Genomic DNA, 5,986 nt, shown 5'->3' with positions numbered 1-5,986 from the left:
AAAAGCCCCGTGTGGAGGGATTACGGTTTAACCACCTAACTTAGAGGTATCAAATATAAAATATACAAGAATAAGGGCAGGGAATCGTCAATTAATAATAGAATTAATAATTAACAATTTTGCCAAGTAGTTTTATGTGTGCCATAAATATCGCCATAAATATCGCCATAAATATCGCCATCCATTTAGAGAAAAATTTGTAGTTTAGAATCAGTAGTTCTTTGACTGCTATTTCTAAATTTTCAGTATGTTGGAGAAGCAACTCAATGCTAATCCCTGTATATTTATGATTATATATATATATATATATATACACACACAAACATAGATATGCATCACTCTCTATCTCTATGTATATATTTCTATCTATCTATCTATCTATTTATGACTTGAAAAATTCATTTTATTCAGTTGTGTCATTGGACGGTGGCCACGCTGGTGCACCGCCTTGGCGGGCTTAAGTCGAACAAATTGATCCCAATGCTGGTGGTAAGGTAGGATAATTAATGTGCTGATGACGTCTATTGAGGCAGAAGAATGTATCCTCAGCTCTCCGCCTGAGTACAGATATCAGACTGTTTTCTTTTCAATGAGATTTCAGTGTTGATAAATTCATAATTCTTGAGATTTTGTCGTTCTTGTTTGGACATCTAACCAAATACCACCGGGCGATTGTTGTACCCTCTCTGGGTATAATTTTAATAACGAAAGAAATTTTGTAAGTCATTATATCATTTTAAAGGAACAGAATGGACTAAGCGGGGCAGGAGCACACACGAAGACGGAAAGTTTCGCTGAAGAGGTCACTGAAGAAGTCATAATGGACATGAATTAAAATAAGAACAGTAATAAAAGAGTGAAGAACGAATATATAGTGCGTGTGTTTATTTGGGCAAAGAAAAAAATGACCATCCTGAAATACAACAGTATTTCATTATAGTAAGTGGCGAACTGGTTGAAACGTTAGCATGCCGGGCGAGATGCTTAGCTGTATTTCGTCTGTCTACATTCTGAGTTCAAATTCCGCCGAGATCGACTTTGCCTTTCATCCTTTCTGGGTCGATAAATTAAGTACCAGTTGCGTACTGGGGTCGATCTAATCGACTGGCTCCTTCTCCAATAATTTCGGGCCTTGTGCGTAGAGTAGGAAAAAATATTTCATTATAATTCGCTGTAAATATTTACACTTCTCACATTTTCTTGATTTTATAAATTTTGAATTGCATTTTTTATTATTTTCTTCCGACTTTGCACCCCCAAAATACATAATAATTCTTATCTTTTATTAATATTTGGCGAACCCTTATTTGGCACTTTACGTTCTGAGTTCAAATTCCATAAGGTCAAATTTGCTTCTCACCTTTCCTGGGCCAATAAGATAAAGTACCAGTGAAGTACTAGGTTCCATAGCATAGGTTAATACTTTCCTCTGAAATTTGTTGGCCTTGAGCCCAAATCAGGAACCATTAAAATTTGACGCATCCCATGAGTAGAGAAATAGATAATACATTTGTCACTTTCAGTTTTTAGTATAACGCTTTGTATTCCCTCTGCATGAAAGCAGTGAGTTTTTAAATTCAGTGGGGATTCTACTAGTTTTTACTAAGACATAATATTATAACTTTAATATGGCGGTAAGCTGGCGGAATGGTTAAATACACTGGAAAAAATTCTTAGCGGCATTTCGTCCCTGTTCACGTTCAAATTCTGCAAGGAGCAACTTAGCCTTTCGTCTTTTCGGGGGCGGTAAAATAAGTGCGAGAGGCGATGTAATCGACTACCTCGAAAAGATTAGCCTTGTGCCAAAATTTGAACCAGTATAACTTTCATTCTCTCCCCGCTTATTTTTAAAGACTATCCTTTAATTAAATTTGTATTACATTATTATAATGACTGTGAGGAACTAGGGAAATTCCACAGTTTACAAATCTTTACACTTTTATTTTGCATAAATTTATATACTTTCTTACTCTTTTACTCTTTTACTTGTTTCAGTCATTTGACTGCGGCCATGCTGGAGCACCGCCTTTAGTCGAGCAAATCGACCCCAGGACTTATTCTTTGGAAGCCTAGTACTTATTCTATCGGTCCCTTTTGCCGAACAGCTAAGTCACAGGGACGTAAATACACCAGCATCGGTTGTCAAGCAGTAATGGGGGAAAAACACAGACACACAAACATACACACGCACACACACACACACACACACACATATATATAGATATATATAGGAAGGGCTCCTTTCAATTTCCGTCTACCAAATCCACTCACAAGGCTTTTGTCGGCCCGAGGCTATAGTAGAAGACACTTGCCCAAGTTTCCACGCAGTGGGACTGAACACGGAACCATGTGGTTGGTAAGGAAGCTACTTACCACGCAGCCACTCCTACGCCTAGCATTGTTTTATTGTTAAATTAGTTTTTATTTTATGATAATGAACTAGATAAGGAATTAAAAATATATTTAAAAAAAAATATTACTTAATTCTGGTGCCGTATCAAAGAGCGCCGAATTTTCCCCGACCCTGTGTTCTTGTCTGACAATATCTCAAAGTAATTGTTCGGTAATGTTTTCGTTCCGTACGGGATTCATTTCTTGCAGTACTTCCTGATTTTCTCCCTATTGTTGTTTGATAATATCATTTCATCGAAATCTTCCTTCTCATTGTTGCTGCTGATTATAATCAGTTCACTGTTCACTGCCCGTGCTCTGTCTATGCTTCTATTGATTTCCCTCCTTGTTACTATAGACATCCTGCGCGTTCGTGTTCAGTCATGCTGACTCTTCTTGTCCGTTGCTTTCATCTTAAACTTTCTCTAATTTCCTGTCTCTGCTATGCTCCCATCTCTCGCCTGTGATCTCTTGATGCTTCAAGCCTTTTAACTGGTTTCACTGCGAATTTTGTTTAATTGTATAAATTGAGAATAAAATTTGTCGTAAAAAAAAAATTGCAGAAGTATACAAAGATGGTAAAAGATAACAGATATCCAGAAAGAAGAGTGCTTCCATCTCTTGCCGTTTTGTGACTGAGACTACAAAATAACTGCGGAGACGTGTTTTCTTCCGTAAAATGTAAAATTATTAAGGAACGACTGTTTTCCTGGAAAATCAAATCCTCAAGTATCTGTTATTCATTTGTATCATTGGACGGCAGCCATGCCGGTGCACAATCTTGAATGGCTTTAGTCGAACAAATTGACCCCAATACTTTTTTCCATTTCTTGTTCTTATTCTGTTGATGATACATGCCAAACCGCTACGTTATGTGGACGTGAACAAATCAGCACAGTTTGTCAAGCGGGGGTGAGGGACGAACACAAACACGCACACACACATATACAAACACACACACAAACACATACACATGCACATACATACACACACGCACGCGTATACATATGTAAATGCACACGCACACACATATGCGATTGGCTTCTTTCATTCTCCGTCTACGAAATCCACTCACAAAACATTGTTCGGCCCGAGGCTAGAGAAGAAGAAAGTTGCCCAAGATGACATAGAATGGCACTGAAACCGAAATTATTTGGTTGAGAAGCATCCCCATCTGAATAGCGTATGAATATTTTTATTCACATCCTTGCATGTTCTTCAATCACTCAAAAAGGTTCTCACTAATAATGGGCTAAAACCTTTCCTCGACTGAAAGTTAATCAAAGGTGCTCAGGGAGAAGATGCACGAATACGAATATTGATGGGATTGGAAGCTGGTATTGATTAGTCGTACCAGGCGTATGTAAGAGATATTTTTTTATTGGTCACAACATCTTTTAGAACAACTATGAAAAATACAGGCAAAAGTTAAAGCAGCTGCCATGATGGCCGCATTGCAATCAGGAAAGAAGGTGACTTCTTTAAGGAAAATATGTTTACTCAAAGGCATTGGGCCAAATTATCACGAAGAAAATAATCAAGGGGTTATTTCAGATAATTTCATCATAATGAAATAATTCACAAGTACTTTTTAAAGTTATCTCTACAGATTTTCTGTAGAAATTATAGGCAGCACTGAAAGTTGCATGGCTTCGTATACGAATACAACTACATGAACAATACAATCGAAGACAGAAAAATAGGAAATTGATGTATATGTATATTTCAAGAGCTATTGCTCCTTCTTCAGTACCAGTTACAAACCATTAATCATATTTGATTAACGTTTCGTAGACTAGCGGGGTCCCTTGGAACCCCAGCAAACTTTAAAAGTTAGGCAACTTTTATATTCTTTATCTAAATGATTTTGTATCTCATGACTTGTTATTGTCAACAGTTTATGTATGCACATACAAATTTTGAGTTAAAAATTTCCAGTCATATGGATGTTATACATAAAATATGGTCATTGGGATCCAACTGGACCCCGTTGATGTTCTGTGAAACCATTGTTCTCTGTTCATGGGGTTGGTTGGTAGCAGTGACCTTAGTGCAGGCGGTGCAGAGTAGCAGCTGGTGCTAAGATGGTGTATCCAGGTTGTCGGCAATAAGAGACCTGAAACTTGCCAGAAGAGCATATCTCTGTGACAGCAATACGATAAATCGTATCTCTTGTTGGTGGATATTGCGGGCTGTTTGAAGATATGCAGCTTTTCGCGGAGGCAGAGCTGGCAGTTTGGGGCACCGGGTGAATATGATGGCGCTCTGTCGACAATAGTCCACTTGATGCTGGATATTTCATCTCAGAGATCACGGAGTCTCCAGAGTAACGAGACAGGGAAATAGATATCTCTTTGTCCCTCGATCTGAACGAGTGCATATGCTGGGAGTATCTTCTCATGAAGTCATTAGCTGTCATATGCGTATAATGCCTAGTAATGTCATCGGATGGTGTAAGGGTAGCTCTATATACTACAGCCCTCGAGAGACAAGATCCTTCCAGAGGGCACATGGTGGGGTTTCGGAAGTTGCAGGTTGAGGTTGTGTGGGTGCATATTTAAGTCTGTTGATGCGTGCCATGTTAGATACGTTGCTGTCTAAGCAAGAGTATCTCACTTTGTTATTATGGCGGTTGAAGAGTTATATCTGTAGATAGATATATGTGTATATCTACTCGATGTCTACGGATACTACGGCATACACTGCAATCATCCCAGGAATATGGACTGTGATTTCAAGAGACCTGTGATTTGTGGAAACGTACATAGCTGTGCATTAAATGTTTATAAATTCCATCCAAGGATCATCGTTACTAATACTCTATTTATGCTACATTATTTTGTACATCTCAATGCATCATTAGACTGTGCCTGGAATAATGCAATTGGAGCTTTATCTGCATATTCGAAATGTTTCCCCTAAACAAATTTAAAAGATATATAAAAATATATGTATATATGTGTATTTATATATTCATATAATGATATATAAGCTTGTGTAAATCTATATACATATATACACAGACATGCGCAAACCCATAATAAACTGTCCTGCATGTAAATGCTTGAAATTCTAAATTTTAGTCTAAGCAAAAGACATTCAATTACGGAAAGTAAATTAACAAGCAGTACTAGCAAAGAAAGTATGATATCTCAGAGGGAAACAAGACACGCAGATAGAGTGAGACATAAATAGATAGATAGATAGATAGATAGATAGATAGATAGATAGATAGATAGATAGATAGAGAGAGAGAGAGAGAGCGACAAATAGACAGACAGACAGATAAATAGATAAATAGATAGATACAGTGATAGATAGATAGATAGATAGATAGATAGATAGATAGATAGCAGGACGGACTGAGAGAGAGAGGAAGTGAACACGAAAGCTCATTGGGAATATTGAATGCGAAGCTAGAATTTCGGCGTCATGTTATCGACAAACATTTTTACAAGAGCAAAACCACTAATTGAAGAATATTAACACATTCATTCTTGAAAATTTACTCCTGGATATTAGCTCGTGAAAAACAACGACAGGCAGACGTACAGATTCTTGTGCGTGTATGTATATTTGTGCATGTGTATATATA

This window comes from Octopus bimaculoides, chromosome 5 (genome assembly GCF_001194135.2).
Source record: "Octopus bimaculoides isolate UCB-OBI-ISO-001 chromosome 5, ASM119413v2, whole genome shotgun sequence".
Classification (NCBI taxonomy): Eukaryota; Metazoa; Mollusca; class Cephalopoda; order Octopoda; family Octopodidae; genus Octopus; species Octopus bimaculoides.
The sequence above is the reverse complement of the archived record's forward strand: the minus strand, read 5'-3'. Positions refer to the sequence as shown.